At 38.5% G+C, this 20337-nt stretch overlaps 1 protein-coding gene and 1 long non-coding RNA gene across 2 annotated transcripts in view; one reads left to right on the forward strand and one right to left on the reverse strand.

The window, feature by feature from the left end:
- The window catches only part of Ucn3 (urocortin 3), a 70139-nt gene extending 68359 nt beyond the window's left edge, over window positions 1-1780 (reverse strand). The window contains exon 1 of the mRNA XM_021656703.2: window positions 1680-1780. The gene's annotated coding sequence lies outside the window, so the exon portion shown is untranslated. The remainder of the gene's footprint in view (window positions 1-1679) is intronic.
- Window positions 686-20330, forward strand: LOC132649300 (uncharacterized). The gene is made up of 4 exons (XR_009587737.1): window positions 686-929; window positions 5919-6097; window positions 16357-16530; window positions 20037-20330. It is a non-coding gene; the product is annotated as an uncharacterized LOC132649300 (long non-coding RNA).
- The last annotated feature ends 7 nt before the right edge of the window (window positions 20331-20337 follow it).

Here is a 20337-nt window from a genome sequence, read left to right on the forward strand (position 1 = left end):
GATCCATTAACTGAATCTGGGAGAATCCTTCCCAATTCCATGAAAATTCTGTGTGTTACAAGTATATACCTCAATAAAAATCCAAACTCCAAACACTGCTAGGCACAATTTGAAAGTGGACCTTCACCATGTTCTAATACACCTGCTAAATCAACTCCATTCCCATCCTTGAATTTTCTCTCGCAATGACCAAGAATCTTTATCTAGTAACATCTTTTCCTTACTACAATAGTGTGTTGTCTTGCTCTGGTATATATACCTGTATTGCTAGCACGTGGGAGGCAGAAGCAGGAAAATCTCAATTTTGAGACTAGCTTGGACTACACAGTGAGACTTTGTCTTAAAAAAAAGTCTATCTTAGCTAGTGTCAAGCTGTATTACATTTGCTTCAGCAGTCATAGAATTTATTTCTGGCTTTTATGACATAATTAAGTTGTCAGATTGGTTGAGAATGAGGGTAGATCAATGTAACATCTCCAGGTCTAGTCAGGCAGCAAGTTAATTATTTGGGGTTTACAAATTCTATTACTTTTGTACCCTGAGGTACTCTGAGGTAAATCTATGTAAGCCTCTATTTTTTTCTATTTAAGCTATCAGGTTAATATTTGCCTTAGAGAGGAGATGGTGTAACTAATTGCTTACGTTAAAAGCCCTCTGTTGAGAAAATTTGTCTAGAGTTCAAAGTTAGCCTGGGTTACCATGGGAGACCCTGCCTCAAAGAACAACAGCAGCAGCAACAACAACAAATAAAACAAGGAAGGCGTGTGGATGGTGTCTGGGTAGTTTAAAATGACTAGAAATTTGTGGTTTTATCATGTTTCTACATAGAACAAAATACTAATCTTTGGGAATATTTGACTGGCAAGACCATCACCCTGGAGGCTGAAAACATTGACTTCTTCACTGAGAGCACAAAGGCTAAGATTCAAGTAAGGAGGACATCACCCACTCCTTTCCTCCCAGCCAGCAGATGCTCCACTTTGTAGGCAAGTAGCTGGAACATGGATGCACTCTTTCTTATGACAAGAGACTTACTTTATATGTCTTTGTATTTTGTCCTCCATTTTAAGGGTGCTTATTAATGTTTCAGGCTTCCCAGTGGTCATTGATAACATTAGTCTGCTGTATGGCCTTCTACTCCAGTTTAAGTTAGAAATTTCAAGTTAACAGTAGCTGAACCTCTGTTCAAAATGTTATGGAAGGTTTTGTTGTATGGTTGCATTAAAAAAAAAAAGCTAAAGAAATTAAAATTTAAAAAAATCTATAAAACAACTGTGGTAGTTTGAAAGAGGCACTGGCACTTAAACACTTATTTCTAAATTGGTGGCACTGTCTGGGGAGGTCTAGAAAATGTGGCCTTCCTGAGGAAGTAGAATACTAAGGGTGGCCTTTGATATTTCAAAGCCATTCCTAGTTTGATGTCTTCCTGCATGTGTTTCAAAACGTGAGCCTTCAGCTTCCTGCTTCTATTGCTGTCATGGACTCTAACCCCCTGAAACAGTAAACCCAAACAACCCTTTATTCTGTAAATTGCACTGTTCACAGTGTTTTATCACAGCAATTAATACACCAACCAACCAAGACAAAACAAAGCAAAAAAAAAAAAGAAAAAAAAAAAGAAAAAGAAACAAAACAAACTGTGTAGGCGAAAAAAGTAAAAGTGAACAGTAGCTTTTTACCTTCCTTTCCTTGGAGCTTTTCTGGATGAAAACTTGTGTTTGTAGATCATTCCTCAGTCCATTTTATATGTATGTAGAACTTTTCAAAGGAGGAGTTGGAGAGCTGGGAGCAAAGCTCAGTTGCAGATCTCTGGCCTAACATCTCTGGGTTCAGTTTCCTAAACTTCCCAAATAAAACAGAAATTAAGACAAGAGAGAAAGAAAGAAAGAAAGAAAGAAAGAAAGAAAGAAAGAAAGAAAAAAAGAAAGAAAGAAAGAAAGGAAGGAAGGATGGAAGGAAGGAAGGAAGAAATAAAAAAAGAAAAAGCTAGCCTCTTTTACAGAATAATTACAACCCAGGGTTGATTTTGTAGAATGTGAGAACTGCTAAGTCTTTAAAATATAAACATCCAATAAAATTTTCTAGTTCTCTGGGTGCCTTCCTCTAAACTTGAATTTCAAGCCTGAATTTGCAGCTTACACAGAAGGATTATTTTTCTTTCAGATACAGGTTATTAACTGGCAATTGACAATTGAGACATAACTCTGAAAGACTATATTATAAACAGCATTGGTGAAGTCTCACATGATAACCAGTTGCCATTTATCCTGACAATACATATGTAAAGACTGTATCTGGATGCATAAAGGGGTCAGTGTCTTTCTCTTTTTGTAGTCTTGAAATCAGTTTTTTTAATTTACTTACTTGTGTTTATTTTTACAGTAATTTACCTGTCTTGTTTTAGTGACTACATAGAGCTAAACATTACTGAACCACTACTGATTCACCAGATTTTTTGAGTTTTTAAACTGGAGAGAAAGATTATTGAGCTGTTAATGTTTAACCAGCTTATCTTTTCAATTTAGAGTGCTGGGCCAAAAGGAGGAGGACAGAGCACATAACCTTTATCACCTGGCTAAGGGTGGCCAGATAATAATTTTGCAATTGATAACTTGTCAGGGGAGGTTCCTAGTTACAGAGATGTTTGGCAACAAGGTTTCTTTACCAACAACAGCAAATATCTAGTCAGACAAATCATATAATTTTCTTTTCATAAAATTATAACTTCTTTATGAAACTCCTATCCTGGAGTTCCATGCTTCAGGCTGTCACTGCCCTGGAATAATGGAAGTCAGCTACACTTATATGAAGTTCAAATATTTCTACAAACCTTGAGCCACGTTCCTGATTTGATAGGGCGTGCGCACATGCACGCGAACACGCATGCACACACACACACACACACACACAGAGAGAGATAGACATGTTTGATTTGCCTCACTCTTTTTCCTTAAATTTTTTTTTGAAATGCACTTCAAGGAAAAAGCTGTTAATCACTTGCTCAAATGGTTTGCCATTGTTCTTTCTCTGTGTGTCTGTCTGTTTCTCTCTCCTTTCTTCATCTCTCTTGTTGTGTCTCCCTCCATCCTTCCCACTCTCTCCTTCTCTTCCTCCTCTCTGATCCTTGTGTATACACATGTATGTACAAGTGTGTATGTCTATGGAGGCCAGAGGAGGCACTGGGCATTCCTCTCTATTACTCTTTGTGGAGAGCTGCTTGTTTTTCATGCTGCTTAGTTATTGATCTATCAGCGAAAAAACATGTTTTCACCCTGGCCTTCACCTGGAGACAGGGATAGGCAGGATATTTTTTGCCAAGTTCATTTCCTCTTGTTTGTGTGAGGATCACACAGACAGGTGGTTAAGATAAACAAGTTTGACTTCTGCATGAACCCCTTCATTTTATCAAGGTGCTTTGCTCTATAAAAGGGGATTATTGGAATCAAATGGTGTGTGGCAGTTCTACTGGCTGCCCTCTCAAACAGATCCCATGTGAAGTATGTTGGTGATTAAATTTTTCTTTCAACCCTTACTCCGCACTAAAGAACTGTTTATCTCAGCTGGCAGGTTCTGGGAACTCCTCATTTAGGCCTTTGAATCAGGGACTCTCCTTGAATCTGGGGCTCATGTTGTTGTTGTTTTGTTTTGTTTTTTCTTTTTCCGCTAAGCTGGAGAACAATGCAGCTCTAGCAATTCTCCTGCCTATGTTTCCTTTGGAGATTAAATCACAGGTGTGCACAGAGTATGTGGCTTGTTATATGGGTACCAGGATCTAAATTCTAGTCTTCATGATTGTGTAGAAATGCTCTTAACTGATGAGATGTCTTTCCAGTCTGCCTTTTCCTTCCTTCCTTCCTTCCTTCCTTCCTTCCTTCCTTCCTTCCTTCCTTCCTTCCTTCCTTCTTTTCCTTTTTGTTTTTATATTGAGACAAGGTCATGATACACAGACCAAGGTGGCTTCAAGCTTGGGATAGTCCTCCTCCTTCAAATTCTTGACTTCTGGGGTTCACACACCTGGAAAAGTTCTTATTTTGTTTGGCCTATGAATAAGATTTTTAAGAACAGTCCTCATAGGAAGGTGGCATTGAAATCAACAAAAATTTAAATGCAGGGAAAAGTTACCAGTAGAGTACTTGTTTATGAGTTTGGTTTCTATTATATTAGAGCATTTTTCTCAGGCTTTCTAGTTAGCATATTCAAGAGCCCATTGGTAGTCTGAGCATGTCACCTTTGCTTTGTAGACAGTATAGGAGGTTAATAATATTTCCCATCAGTAGAGGAAATAATCTGTTTTAAGTCCACAACTGGTATTCTAATAGCACAATAATTTGCCTTGGGTTTAGCATGCTTTTCTGTAGCTCTCTTTCCCTCTTAGAGTATGTTAGCTATCCCATTCAATGCCAACATTATCACTTGATAGACAAGTGGGAGGCTATGCTTATTGCTTGATGTGGCTAAAATGCTTGCCTGAACTGCAAGCTTTCCTTCACAAGAGAGAGACATTTCTTCTTAATAAGTGCCCAACCATGAGAGTCTCTAGATAGCTCATGGAATGTAAAAAATTAACTTTTCCCTTAAGAAAAATCCAGACCTATTTGATTACTCAAGAGAAAGCCGTATTTCTTAGTTTTATATTTTAAAATCTGTTTTTAGTTACTTTAAGTTTTTGTAACTGTATTGTATGTTTAGATTAATCACACAGAGATTTTTTTAAAAGTATCTAAGAACCACAAGCAAGAGAAAACACATGATATTTGTCTTTCTGAGATCTTAGCCCAACTTTTTTTGTTTTATTATTTATTAAGTATAGGTTAAGTTCTTATAATGAGGTAAATTTAACTAAAACCAAGAACATTTCATATAGTAAGAATCATTAGTAAGAACAAGAGTGACAAGAGAGGAGCACCTTGAATGAAGGTAAGAAAGGTCAGGGACTTATCATCTTTCAAGGACTTCTCAGCTTCCATTTGGCTATCTGAATACAGCTGACTCACTTTTACTCAGCCTCTTCCAGGGACTGATGCAATCAAAAGCCTCTTTTTCTCCTTATCCTTTCCCTTGAGGCTTTGACACAGTTTAACACTTCAGCATGACAGCATCCTCTGGTTGTTGGTTGTGATTTCTGTGTGATTCACTGCTTTCTACCATTTAAACATTTATCAGGAACTTCTCACAGGAAAACAGAGTGCTTTTGGTTTTTTGTTTCTTTGGTCAGCTTTTTCTTCTAACTTCCAACCTGAAAGAGAAAGATAGAAACTATATAGGCAAGTAAATGTATGTCTAGATTTACCTTATGTGATGGCTTCTTGTTCACATAGAAAGAATAACCACTTATAAGTGAGTAAGGAAGGATGCAAATTCTCATTCTATCAATTTTCAGGGTAGGCCTGGCTCAACTACTGGTTTTTTCTTTGTGTCTAGGATGAGTCTTTTCTTCCTTGGCTACTACTACTCTGTGGGCAGGGCTATACTGTTGCCAAGCATTTTCATAGAGTTTGCCTTATTTCTGATTAGTTTAACAGTTGAATCAAAGAAAAAAGTGTGTACTCATTAGATTTATATCTGAATCAAGGCTGGTGTAATACACAGTAAGATAATTAATAAAATCAGGGCAAAATTCTGACCCTGCCAAGAGATGGAGTGAAAAATCACAAGGTAAATTATGGTGCTGTTAGAATACCAGTTGTGGACTTTACAGATGAGGAAGCATGACCTAACTGTGATACTGAACAAAGTAATGCTTAGGGTTTTCTAATTCTAGCTGACTAAATTAATTTAGAGTATAATTCACCAACATGTTTTTTGAGCTATGTTAACAAATGTTCCTGTAAGGCATGAAGGGAGTTTTAGAAAGTCAGTGGACTCACTCCAGCTTTATTTTAGAGCCTTTGTAACCTTGTTCCTGCCTCTCTTGACAGAAATAAAGAGTTCTGGATCCTTGCCTTTTGTTCAGCTCAGGTCAAGTTGAGGGAAGAAAAGATAGAATCAGATTTGCTGGGCTGTGGATATCATGGACCTCAAATATCATTGTTCAGTGAAGCTGAATGATGGACACTTGATGCCAATGCTTGGATTTGGCACATTTGCTTCTGAAGAAGTAAGTGGATCTTTTGGGTTGAGTATTTCCTATCCTGGAAGTACTTTCAGAAGGCAGAATGTTAGGCTCAAGTCATGAGCCTGATACCAGAGAGGCAGTTGAAGAAAACCCGAAGATGAATCTCAATAAACCTCAATGGCAAGAGGCTTATTTTGGCCACTGCAATGGGGCCACTCTATAAATCAGCAAAGAGCAGCCCCAAGAAACAAAAGCCTTGGGTTTTTATAGGAAAAAATTGTGGGGAAGCTCATGGGTTTTAGTCTTGGCAACTCAGGATTGCATGAAGAAGCTATAAGATAATTGACTTCTAAGGTAATTGGTTAGTGCTCAAGTTCCAGTCCTGCTAAGTGTGAATGTGGCTGCAATTAAAGGTGGGTGTGGGGGATGATTAGCTCATCCTTGAAGGTCAGAACTGTTGGCTTTTGGCCGGAGGTCAGGGGCTGCTCAGAAGAGGCCTTCTGGGTTGGTTGCTAAGATATGCTATCTCCCAGACAAGTCTGGTCATTCCTTTTGCTGGGCAAAGGTCATTGCTTGCTTGCTTTCTTATCTCTGTCCTCACCGAGACCAGGGTTACATTCTTCCATTCTCTGGAGAAGCACTAAGAGGCTTTAGCTTAACCTGGGCTTAAAACTAAAAAATATAGGTTTTAGAAGACATATAGGTTACAACATTAGTCTGATCCTTTCAAGAAGACCTGTACACGGTGGATGACTCATCTTCACTTTCCTTTTGCTGTCTACAATTTGCTTCTGTTCATGCTAGGAGATCATTATGGGTACTTGGTGAGATGCAAAGATGTTAGCTCTGGAGATTTAGAGGTTGATGATTTTATAGGGGGATTATCTGTCATTATTGTTATTATCGCTGTTTCTTGACAAATCTTACTGGTCTGAAGTATCATCTGTGATGGCTGTACTTTTGGTTTTGAATGAGTGATTTATAAAGTGTATGCAAGCAAAAATGAAAGGATGAATTATGAGAGGGAAAAGAGAGAAACATCACATATATATGTATATATATATATATATATACATACGTATACATATGTATGTATATATATGTGTGTGTGTGTGTGTGTGTGTGTGTGTGTGTTAGGTCTGACAAACATATAGTAGAAATGAACTGTAAAAGTCCCATTGAGGTAGGCAGTTGAAATTTCCCAGTTGAAAATCCCTCCTGGGCACAATAAAGTATCCCCTTGTGTGACACTTCCAAGTAACTGAACAAATAGTAACAGACAGAAATGGCATCATTAACTTGTATGCTCTTAGTATCCAGCAGGAACCCACTGGGGAGATTGAGATAGTACATTGGAGTTTCTGATTTAGGTTTATCTCCCCATGGATGAGCTTCCCATGGCTGAACCTTCACACTTATCTTTTTGTCTTCTTCTCCTTTTTCTTCTCTTCTTCCTCTTCATCCTCCTCCTCCTCCTTTTTTTCTCTTTCTTGCTGTAGTCATTTTCATACCATGGAATAAACAATAGCCACCTCTGTCAGGAATGATTTATATTCTAGCTGTTCTTAAGACACATGGTTTCAATACTGTTAGCTGCTTAAGTATTTCCCTCTTCCTGGTACAAAGCCAGAGGGTCAACCTGACCGGGGATAGAGAGTTTTGCAGGACAATTGACATAAACTTGCTTGGGTCCAAAGTTGCGGGAGAGGAAAATTTGTTTTCAGAGCAGCTTCTCAATAAGGTTTAACAGCCTATGAAGTATATAATGTACAACAAACATTTATGCATATGTCTGTTAAAGTAATCCTGGTGAATTATGTAATTATTAATTGATAGCCAATCCAGTGTTCATGATTAAGCTTCTGTGTAGCATTAAAATTCATCCTGGCAATGGTGGGAGTCTGCAAAAGCTAAAGAGCTACTTCTATGTGGCTTTCACAATAAGATAAAGACATTTGAAGCATACATGAAGAGCTATGTTATGATGATCGTGATGAAAACAATGTCCTATGAATACAAGGCTGTCCGAGTATCCACTACATAGATAGGAGTGATCTTGACCTTCCGATCTTCCAGCCTATGTAGGCATGGACTCTACATCTACCTTATGTGATGGCTTCTTGTTCACATAGAAAGAATAACCACTTATAAGTGAGTAAGGAAGGATGCAAATTCTCATTCTATCAATTTTCAGGGTAGGCCTGGCTCAACTACTGGTTTTTTCTTTGTGTCTAGGATGAGTCTTTTCTTCCTTGGCTACTACTACTCTGTGGGCAGGGCTATACTGTTGCCAAGCATTTTCATAGAGTTTGCCTTATTTCTGATTAGTTTAACAGTTGAATCAAAGAAAAAAGTGTGTACTCATTAGATTTATATCTGAATCAAGGCTGGTGCAACACACAGTAAGAGAATTAGTAAAATCAGGGCAAAATTCTGACCCTTCCAAGAGATGGAGTGAAAAATCACAAGGTAAATTATGGTGCTGTTAGAATACCAGTTGTGGACTTTCCAGATGAGGAAGCATGACCTAACTGTGATACTGAACAAAGTAATGCTTAGGGTTTTCTAATTCTAGCTGACTAAATTAATTTAGAGTATAATTCACCAACATGTTTTTGAGCTACATTAACAAATGTTAGAACAATGTAGGTGATACAAGAAAGCATGATAAATAATAGCTAAAGAGGCTGTAGAAGCCAAAGAATCAGAGGCTCGAGACCATATGCTGAGTACAAAAAGCAAAATTACATAAGGTGAATAGTGACCGAGACAGTGGAGAGCAGGCTATTGTGAAATAGGTAACTATTTAAACAAAGCCAGCAATATAGAGATTTATCTATTAAAGAGTCAAAATAAAGAGAATATGAATTTTTAAAGAAGCTTCACCACAGAGAAGACAGTAATTAAGTTCTAAATCTTGAAGTACTTAAGTTGGTTGTTTTCTAGATCCTGTTTTTTTTTCCTTACATTGTCATCACCGAAATAAATATTAACATTATATTGAGGATGTGATCTCTACAGATCAGTGTAAATTTGCATAGGGTTACGGGGAGAATTTGAGAAAAATTGAGTGAGAGGGAAACCATGATCAAAATATATTGTATGAAAAAAAATTAATGAAAACATCTAAAAATTTATCCCCAGATGTTTTTAGCTTAGCTGAGACTACCATAGAGTTTCTCTATCCTTTCATCACAATGTATTTTTTTTTGAAAGCTACAGCTTTGGAATACTTTCCTTAGACCAGAGTTGGTTTGTCAGTGTCTAGAGAGATGACTGAAGAAACTTGGGCTGAATTATGTAGAATCTGTATTATTCATATGCTGATTGCTATGAAGGTCAGTATTTATATTTTTATGCCCTTGGCTATTCTATTATGTCAAGCCAGTGAGTTTTCCTGGGCTCTTGCTGAGAAAGATAGGTCTACCTGAGGGGAACAGGATGGCTAGATGATTATGACTCTCCGTGATAGCTGAGGGACTCACAGGTAAGACATATTAAAATGTTCATCCTCCAGGCTTTAATAGGGTTAAAGTTCAGAGACTTCACTGCCCTTTAGTGATCAGTGTTCCAAATTGTGGTGACAGCAGAGACTCCAGGGGTGTCTCCCCCTCCATAGGGTGTGTTCTGGCCTATGGGTATCTCTCACACTCTAAGACACAAGGATCTGAATTGGGATTTGCATTTGGGCTTAGGCTCCTTTGGAATTTATGGCTTCATTTTCTTATCATGGTAACACATGGTCATCACATCTGAAAGACTCAGAATTGAGTCATCATAAAATGAAGGAAAACCTCATGATTAAAAGCATAAGTTTTAGCCTTCACATTATTCTGTCTTTGGGATATGAAATAAATTGCAACTTGAAGGAATCCTCATAGTTAGTTACCTTTAGGGATTCATGGGGGGAGAAAAGTGGAGGCAATCAAGGGAAAGATATTCTGCTATGATCTCTTAGTTTATTTCAAATTCTCTTCTCTCAGGTTTCCCTTTACAGACAAATGTGTATAATACACACAAAATGATTAATACAGTCTCCTGAATATTGGATGAGTAGGCTCATTAAGCACAAGAAATTGACTATTAGGGAAAATATTTGTTAATTTCTTTTTCATCTGCATTCTGGTATGGAGAGGAACTTCTGTCAAATGATGCCAGTGGAAAAATTATTTTAGAGATAGTGAACATCTGTGATACATGGGAGGTATGTACTGCTGTAGATACCTCAAGGCATTATGAGAAAGGTAGGAACCAATTAATAAAGAATTAGAAAAGATGTGTTTTATTTCATCAGTTGACAAACTGAAGACATATCATAATATGTATAATCCTTTATTATAACTCATTATGAAATGTTTGGTTGATATCTCTGGAGGGCTTGCTCATTTAAGTAAGGAAACAAAGGAGGAATGGATCTAGGGGAGAGGGGTGGTGGAAAAGATGGGCTTGAAAGAATGGAGGGAGGGGAAACTGAGATCAGAATGTAATAAATGAGAGAAAAAACACAACCTTCTCTGTATTTCTGTAATCTCATCTGTAAAGTAAGAGTTGATCCCTCTCAACTCTTTAGTTTTTAATCTCAAAAATGATTTGAATTAATCATTTTTTTTGCCTCATAGATCTAATCAATGATATAATGTGTATAAAAGGGATCAACAGAAACTCAATAGGGTTATAACACTATTTTAAGACAGATAAACACACCTTTAGAAAAGTGTAATCTTTTTCTAGTTCCCACCATTTGCCTGCAAATGATTGAGGTATCTCAGAAGTAGAAAGACACACATGGTATATACTCACTTATAAGTGGATATTAGACATGTAATATAGGATAAACATACTAAAATCTGTACACCTAAAGAAGCTAAAGAAGAAGGAGAACCCTGGGTAAGATGCTCAATCCTCACTCAGAAAGGCAAATGGGCTGGACATTGGAAGAAGGAAAAAAACAGGGAACAGGACAGGAGCCTACCACAGAGGTCCTCAGAATGTTCTACCCAGCAGGGTATCAAAGCAGATGCTAAGACTCACAGCCAAACTTTGGGCAGAGTGCAGGGAATCTTATGAAAGAAGGGGGAGATAGAAAAACCTAGAAGGATCAAGAGCTTCACGAGGAGAGCAATAGAGCCAAAATATCTGGGCCCAGAGGTCTTTTCTGAGACTGATACTCAAATCCAGGACCATGCATGGAGATAATGTAGAATCTGCCCAGATGTGACCCATGGCAGCTCAGTGTGCAAGTGGGTTCCCTAGTAAGGGAAACAGGGTCTGTCTCTGACATTTAAAAGGAACAGGGACTGTCTCTGACATGAACTCAGTGGCTGGCTCTTTGCTTACCTCTCCCTGATGGGAGAGCAGCCTTACCAGGCCACAGAGGAAGACAATGCAGCCAGTTCTGATGAGACCTGATTGGCTGGGGTCAGAGGAAAGGGGAGGAGGACCTATCAGTGGACTTGGGGAGGGGCATGGGAGGAGATGAGGAAAGGAGGGTGGGATTGGGAGGGAATGAAGGAGGGGGCTACAGCTGGGATACAAAGTGAATAAACTATAATTAATTAAAAAAAAGTGTAATCCACATTAGCACAGAGCAAATTATAATTCAGAATGAGACCTGCCATTATATATCCTATCTCATATGCACTTTTTAAACATTATAGGAAAAAATTAACAATACACTTTCTATTAGCACAAGATCTGAGAATTCTTTGCCTTTGACTATGATGGCATTTATTGAAGAACCACTGTATGCCTGGCATCAAAATGGGTGCCACTAAAGAGGGTGGGAAAGCTAAGGGGAGACTTAGTTCTCTCTGTGCATGTAATTGAATGAGCAGACAAATATATTCATAGCAGGTAAGTGCATCACTCAAGGCTGTATTCAAGTGACAGCAGTGTGTTGTGTAACTGAAATTATTATGTAAGTGTTGACAAAAGTTTAAGGAGAAACTCCAAAGAGTAAAGTACACTCAAAGTTTATCAGCTATTTATCTTACTTTCCTAGGCACTGGAGAAGTGTAAAGATGCAGGTTTAACAAAGTCCATAGGCATATCCAATTTCAACAACAAACAACCACAAGCATCCCTTACTGCTTATTTTTCACAAACTTCTTTCTTACTTGATACTTCTTAAATTTCTGTTTTGAATCAGCTATTTAGGTTATAGCTGTTTTCATGGAGACAGAAAATATCAGCGATGGTTCCGGTTGACTAGAGTGGTGGGAACAATAGTTTCTAAATCAGAAATAGACTAGAGGGTTCTACGAGGCACCCAGGTGAAGATGTACTGAAAGTTGCACCACTAGTTTGAGTTCAAGGTGGTTAGGGATAGAGGTACCGATCTTTCATGCCAAGGCTTCATGAATGATCATTAAGGTCACAGTATAGGTGAATTCTCTGAGGGAAAGCTAGGGATGAAAAGGCTCTTAAAAACTTTTTTCTCCTCCTCTCCTGGGGTTACCTGATCTCTGAGAGGAAAGATTTGATGGACACTCCTATTAAGACCGCTGTGCTGCAAGGTCTCTCACCATCTGGCTGTGGGTCTCTGTATTTGTTCCCATCTGCTGCAAGAGGGATCTCTTCTGTTGATTGTTGATCTACGAGTATAGTAGAATATCATTGGGCGTAATTTTATCTCTACATTTTTTTTTTCATCCATAAAGGGGATGAAGAACAGTAAAGAAATAAGGTCCTCTACATTAGAATAAGCAAAACTCATATGAATTCCCAGACTAACACAGCATGCATGGGGCCTGCACAGGTCTGCACCAGGTCCTCTGCGCTTACATTGTAGTTTCCAGTTTAGTATTGTTAATGGTATTCCTGAGTGTAGATCTCTGAATCTTGTGCTCTCTCTAGTCTGACTTTGATGTGATGGTTTTGTTCTATCTTATTACATTTTATCTTGTTATATTAAAAAAAAATGAATGAATGTAAATCCAGCCACTAGTATATGATGCTGTTATTTATACCTGTTGGGAGAGGAAAATCAATTTCTCCAAATTCACCTCTCCAGGGCAGACCTCATGTTTAGGAGTAGGTGAGCAGCCTATAGTGGACTCCACAGTTAAAAAAGAAAAGGAAAAAAACAAAAAGAAGGAAAGAGAAGAAAATGAAAGAAAAGACAGAGGATAGGACAGTAAATGCTCAGGCCAGGAGATGGAATGAGAGTTATCTGTTAGGCTGAGAGAATATGTTGTCAGGAACACCAAAGGAAGCAAAATGATTGGAAGGGGCTGAGTCTGAATGAAAGGGATCTTGTAGGAGCCTTCCATTTAAAGAGTAATGGAAAACAGTGGATGGGCGTGGTGGCAGAGTTTACATAAATAACATAGATAGTAACCTAAATGGTTACAAAATGGTTTGAGCACATGGCATATAAAAAAGGAGAGAACAATGAGCAAATATATAAATCATAACCAACATAACATTTCGAAACCATACAAGATGCTGGAATAATATCTCTGTTGCAGAATGTCTGCTTAGCATGCACAAGACCTTACCTTTGGTCAACACTGTAAAAGCAAACAAATATAACAAACAAAAACACCTCACAACTGGTACAAAAAAAAACCTTTTAAGTTCTTTTAGTTATGAGTGGTTATTTATAGTATTATAAAGTTTGCAGTTTTGAAGAATATTCTGATAACTCTACAAAAGATGATTTAAATGTTAGTAGCTTTTGTCTTAGCCACTTTAAGGAATCTATTTGTGTAATATTGAAATATTGGGGAAAAAAAGTAGATACTTGTGTGTGTGTTTTATTTTGATTTTCTTTTCATTTGTTTTTGTTTTTAGTGTTTTGAGTTGTAGTCTGGCTACACAGTTCAGCCTGGCCTAAGTAAGGATTGAGATTTTCTGGCTCGGTGCTTCTTGCACTGGGATTATAGTTATACAACACTGTACTTGGCTCCTGTTCTCATTCACTTTTATTCTTGCTTTTGTTCTACTTTTTAGAAGATTCAATTTTAAGTGGGTGTTTTGAGAGAGAGAGAGAGAGAGAGAGAGAGAGAGAGAGAGAGAGAGAGAGAGATGGGACAGGAAGAAGAGAGAATAAGAGGAGGAGGAAAGGAGGGAGAAGAAGAGAAAAGGGGGAGGGAGAAGGAGAGGGAGAAAAAGTTTGCAGGTGCTTAGGGAAGCTAGGACTGTTAGGTTCCCCTGGAGCTGGAGTTATGTATAGTTGACTTAACTTGGTGTAAATGCTGGGTGCAAAACTCAGGTCCTGTGTTAGATCAATATGCACTCTTAACTGCTAAGCCATATCTCTAGTCTAATATATATTCTTAATGTACATTAATAATGGTTTTATTTCTCATATAAGATTATTTTAAATATCTTACAACAGATGTATTTCTGATCACTAGATGTGCTCAGGAAACAGAGGAGTTCTTGGGTGAATGGGGGCTGTTTGCATAATGTTCTTGAGTACTTTAAGCTGTGCAGCTGAGGAAGGGAGGGGGCACATCTTGCCCTTGGCATTCCTTGGCAGGTACAGACATTCTTCCCATGGAGTAAAGAATGTTCTATGGTAACAGAGTTCACACAGCAGGACAGTATGTGAAAATCTGTAATATGCGGGTCACAGGGGAAGCTGAGACAGTTCCCTCAGCTGAAAAGGCTTCTCTTTCCCACCACAGGCTCATTTATATTATAGAAACCTGTAGCTGTTCTCAAAGGCATGATATTTTTACTCTTGGGTTGTTTGATTGCTTTCTTCTTTTCCTGTTAAGAGTTTGGGAGGGATTTTAGGTCCTCTCCATGCATGGTCCAGCCAGTCTTGATGAGATGTGATAGGCTCAGGCCAGTGCTGATGGGACATGATAGAAGGGGAGAAGCTCCTCCTCTATCAATGGACTAGGGGAGGGGCATGGGGGGAAGAGCAAGGGAGGGTAGGATTGGGAGGGGCTGAGGGAGGGGGCCACAACCAGGATACAAAGTAAATAAATTGTAATAAATAATAAATTAAAAATTAAAAAAAATGTTTGGGAGGGGGTAACCTTAGATGAGGTGCCTTGGAGGATACTTTGCAATAAAATACTTTAGGTCTTAAATGAGGGAAGTGGCAACTCTGCTCCTAGACTCAGCTTCTCAGAGAACTCAAACAACACAAGATAACTTTTCAGTATAATGTCATTACCGAAAAACTCCATCCTTATAGACCTCAGAAGAGAGAGATTTCACCTGAGGTTCAAGACATGTGAGACTCAGGACCAACCTCATTTCAAAATTGGCCATGCTGGGCTGTAGCTCAGTTGGTAGAGTGCTTCCTAATATGCACAAAACTCTCAGTCTGATCCCAAGCACCACATAAGAACAGGCATGGTAGACTATGCCATTAATCTCAGTACCTTGGAAGTAAAAACAGAAAAATAAGGAGTTTAAGAATTAACTCCATTATGCAGTGAATAGAAGGTAAACACACAACATATGTGAGTTTCTCTAAAACCAAAGTCAAAGTTGCATCACTATGAATTGATTGAAAAAAAAAACATGCCCTTATGACCTGTGGCCGTAAGGTCATATCTTCAGGGCTACCCTGTCCATTAGGCACAGAGAACAGACTTCCTATGGCTCATGACCAATTAAAAGGCCCAGGAAATTGTTTTCCCATTAATGTGCATTAAAAGCAGAAGAAATAAAAGAGAATTCAATACTAATGGGCATATGGTAATACATCAAGCCTATTCTAACATTGTCTATACTAAAGTAGTGTGAAGAGTACTACAGATAAACTTTGTGGAAGATGTACTCTCAAAGGTGATACATACGAGTCCTAGGGAAAAGATAATTCTCTTTCAGTTTCCTCTTCTCTGTGACCACTGTCATTTGCCCTGTGGCAGTCCTTTTCCAAGACATATCTATTGTTAGCAAATGTGTCTATTCCTCAGCTTTTTTTTTCCTATCACATGCCCCTTTCCTTAGTTACATAGTCTTACTAACTTAAAATATAGGAAACCATGAAATGGGACTAGCAAGATGGCTCAGTGGATGGATACAGCTTATCCTGGTAGCTCAATAACCTGAGTTCGGTCCCTGGAAGGTGGAAAGAGAGAACTGTCAAAGCTGTCCATTGACCTCCTTGCGTGTCTTGACACACTTATCATTATTATTATTATTATCATCATTATTTTAAAAAGTAAATTGTGAGGTCAGCTGACCCATAACCACAGTCGCTGATGTGTCCCGTTACATTTACCAAGACAGGATCCACTAATGCTGTTTCTCTGGGTCCTCAAATCATAACTACTCCTTACTTTGCCTAACAGAAGTGTGACTAGTGAACAGATTTTTTTCTTCTCTTTCAGTGCAGTGGATTACCCCTACTATCCATATATGAAAGAATTTTGAGCATGAGCTGCTAGACATTACAGAGACATTCTGCCCTCCAGACAGCATGTTCCTGTATTTGGTGGGGTCGTTAAGAAGCAGCAGTCTTGCTTTCTTGTGCTTGTCTAATGTCACAAAACTATGACTCACAGGTGAGAGCATTTGCTTTTCCTGACAATTAGAAATAACAGAGAAATTACAGCAAATTTATAAAATAAAAGGAAATACTTGATGTAGTTTCTTTTATTTTTATGCAAGTTTATGTTATTATTATTTACAAAACTAAAATGAACTTCAACAGATAGCTTATATACCCTTTAAATGCAGTTTATTTAAGTTATTGAACATTATTCAAGAATTTTAGAGCTTTTTTTATTGTAACAAAATTGATCTTGTTAACTTATTTATATATTTATTTTGAAATCCAATGAGGTTTAATGGTTGGAGATGGAGAGAGAGAGAGATTATTAGTTTATTTAATTTCATATTTATTAAAGCAGGTTTGGGTAATTTTATTATTTAACAGTGGCATGCATTCTTTTTTTTTTTTTTTTTTCCTGGTGAAACTTCGTTAAATATATTTTGTTTTCCAGGCATTGTTTTCTATAATAACCTAGGAAAAATTGGGCTAAGTTTTACCTATGAATGTTTTGAGTATGTAAGTATACTGGAAGAGGTAGGCTACAAACAAAATGAAGCCAGAAGCATTTACTAAGAAATGGGGAAGGGGTGAGCTGGGGTGGGCTCAGAGGTTAAGAATGTGAACTGCTCCTGCAAGTTTGTCCCCAGAACCCATGTTAGCACCACACAAGTGTGACTCTGGCTCCAAGATACTGAGTCCCTCTTTTGGCCTCTGTGGGGATGTATATTCATGTGAATCTACTGCCCACTCCCACCTCCCCAAATACACTTAATTGAAAAGTAAAAATAATACTAAAAAAAAGAAATCAGTAGGCGTCATTGGAAAATAATTCTTCCTGGCCTTTTCCATTTTTTTCTCTCAAATTTTTACTTTTTGAGGTTTTATTTAGTTTTGTTTTTCTTCTTTTTGCATTTTATTTGTTTTTTTAATTTACTTATTTTTCTATTTATATTTCTGTTTTTTTTTTTTACATCAGCCCTTTGAGAATTTTGTTGTGCTCAGACTAACCAATCCCCTTAGCTCTTCCTAGATCCATTCCTTCTTCCCTACCCAATCAACTTTGTGTCCAAAAAAACCCAAATGAAATGAAACTAAATGAAACCAAACCAAACAACTCTTAAGACCAATGTGTGCTGCCAAAATAATCTTGGATGTGTGGTCTTCCACTGGCGTGGGGTCAGCTTATAAGGGGATACATACTTAGAGGAAACTGTTGCACCCTCTCCTACCACCAACAGTTAGACTGTGCTCTGTGCCTAGGGGATGGGACTGTGTGACCAGCTACCTGTCAGGGTTTCTTATGTCATTTTACATGTGGCAAGCAGAGGCACTGACTATCCTTCATTCTACATCCTTTGTTCAAGAAGTTTGTATAGTGAACAGTCATGGCATGTAGAGAGATCAGCTCCCTCCAAGGAAATATGAAGCATGTCCAATAAAGTAATCTTCTTCTTAAAGAGGCAGCCATGCCTACTGTCCATTGCAAATAATCTGGGTTTCCAATTCTCAAATGTTTTTCTCTTTTAACTCAAGTCACTGAATGTTCAAGTGCCATTGAATTGTTTCACCTCATGTTCTGAAACAACCGAAAAGTGACCTTACTTTGGCCACAGATATTGTCATGAGTAACAAACTGCTACTTATCCCTAACCATGGCAATTCTTATAAAGAAAACATTTAATTGGGGCTGGCCCAGTTCAGAGGTTTAGTCCATTGTTGTCATGGCTGGAAGCATGGCATCATGTAAGCCGCTGTCATCCTGTCTTATGTTACCCACTACTTGGATAACTCCTTTCATTATGACAGTTTTAGATTAGTACTTAGGACATTGTGTCATCACCTTTCATTGTTCATGCAGATAACCCACACATCCATGTGTCTTTTTCTCTTTGGAATTCTTCTCTTATTCAGGCATAGTTCTTTCTTTCTTTCTTTCTTTCTTTCTTTCTTTCTTTCTTTCTTTCTTTCTTTCTTTCTTTCTTTCTCTGGACTGACTGCTCAATTGCATGTCTTATTGCTCAGAGCGAGGGTTCCACAATTGACATCATAGCTTGCGTATAATCCCATCCTATATGTGTTACGTTTAGAGGTTGTAGTATATTAACTAGTCTCTCAGCTGTTTTGGAGGAACCTCTATAGTTATATAGTGCAGCCCATTCATCAAGGGTATATGCTGTTCTATGCCACATAGTGAAAGATAGCCATGCCGGAACATGCGACCTTTAGATGGGGCCATCTTAGCTGTATATCTTTTCATCCATTTTAAGGACAGTTCAACTGCTAGTATAGCAAGAAGGCCTGCCATTCTACACCACCAAGGGAAGAGGAGCTGTACCTATCTCTTTGAGGGTGCTCCACTCAGTAGCACCCTCATGAGTGTGACTTATGTATTGTCACCCACGTGAGAAACAATGAAAACTAGTTATATCTTCTTTAAAAAAAATGCTGTATTATGGGCTGGAGAGAAGGCTCAGTGGCGAAGAACAGTGGTTGCTCTTCCAGAGGACCATGGTTCAATTCCCAGAACCCACATGGCAACTCACAACTGTCTGTAATTCCAATTCTAGAGGATTTGACACCCTCATCCAGATATACATGTATGCAAAACACCAATGAATATGAAATAAATTTTAAAAAATTTTAATTTTTTACAATTTATTCACTTTGTATCCCTGCTTCAGCCCCCTCCCTCATCTCCTCCCAGTCCCACACATCCTCCCTCTTCTCCCCCTATGCCCCTCTCCAAGTTCCCTGATAGGGGGGGACCTCCTCCCCTTCTATCTGATCTTAGCTTACCAGGTCTCATCAAGGCTGGCTGCATTGTCTTCATCTGTGGCCTGGCAAGGCTGCTTACCCCGCCCCCCGGGGGAGGTGATTTGAGAGCCTGCCACTGAGTTCATGTCAGAGACAGTCCTGTTCCCTTTACTAAGAACATCCATGCTTCTTAAAGATACTATTCACAATGTCCAAGATATGGAATCAACCTATGTGCTAGTCAGTGAATAAATGGATAAAGAAAACATGTTATTTATATAAGATAGAGTTTTATTTATTTAGACATAAGGACAACAAAATCATTTCATTTGTGTGGGGTATGTGAATGGGCCTGGAACCAGAGTGAGGTTGAGATGTGTCCAAACCTGGAAAATCTTATCTTTTCTTAAGACCTGTTCTGGATCTGGATGTCCTGACACATGTAATCATGTGACCCCCCACCTCCATCACCCTTGAGATAGTCATATAGCCAGGTAGCCAGGTTTTGGGATTCCTCATAAGGACATGTCCAACTAGCACCTGGAATTCCTCTCTATACAAATAAACCATTTCCAGCACCTCATCCCCAGCCAATGATGTAAACTCACCCACAAAAACCCTAATTACTTTTACAAGGTTTATATAGCCCTTACTCCCCCCCACCCCCAAATAAAGCAGAGTTGTATCATTGGAAGAGCTGTGTCACTGAAAGGGCTGTATCACTGAAAGAGCTGTATCAGAGAGGGCTTTCTTTTTCCCTAGGCCCTCACTGCAACTGGGATCCTTCGAACCCACTCACCAGATAAGCTTCATTCCTTTGGGTCCAGCATATGTGCCTGGGTGCCCCAGGGAGAAGAAGCAGTTCCCAGGCTCTGGAATGACACAGTCACACCAAAATGGATGGAGCTAGGTGAAAATCATCTTGTTAAACATTAAAATCCCAACTCAGGAAGGCAAATAGCTCATCTGTTCCCCCTATCTAGTTTTTGAAAAAGACATAAAAGTAGAAGAGAGGTTATTTAGGAGGGCAGAGAGGGGACAAAACGGACAGTGAAAAAAAGGG

Source organism: Meriones unguiculatus, chromosome 19 (assembly GCF_030254825.1).
Source record: "Meriones unguiculatus strain TT.TT164.6M chromosome 19, Bangor_MerUng_6.1, whole genome shotgun sequence".
In the NCBI taxonomy this organism is placed as follows: Eukaryota; Metazoa; Chordata; class Mammalia; order Rodentia; family Muridae; genus Meriones; species Meriones unguiculatus.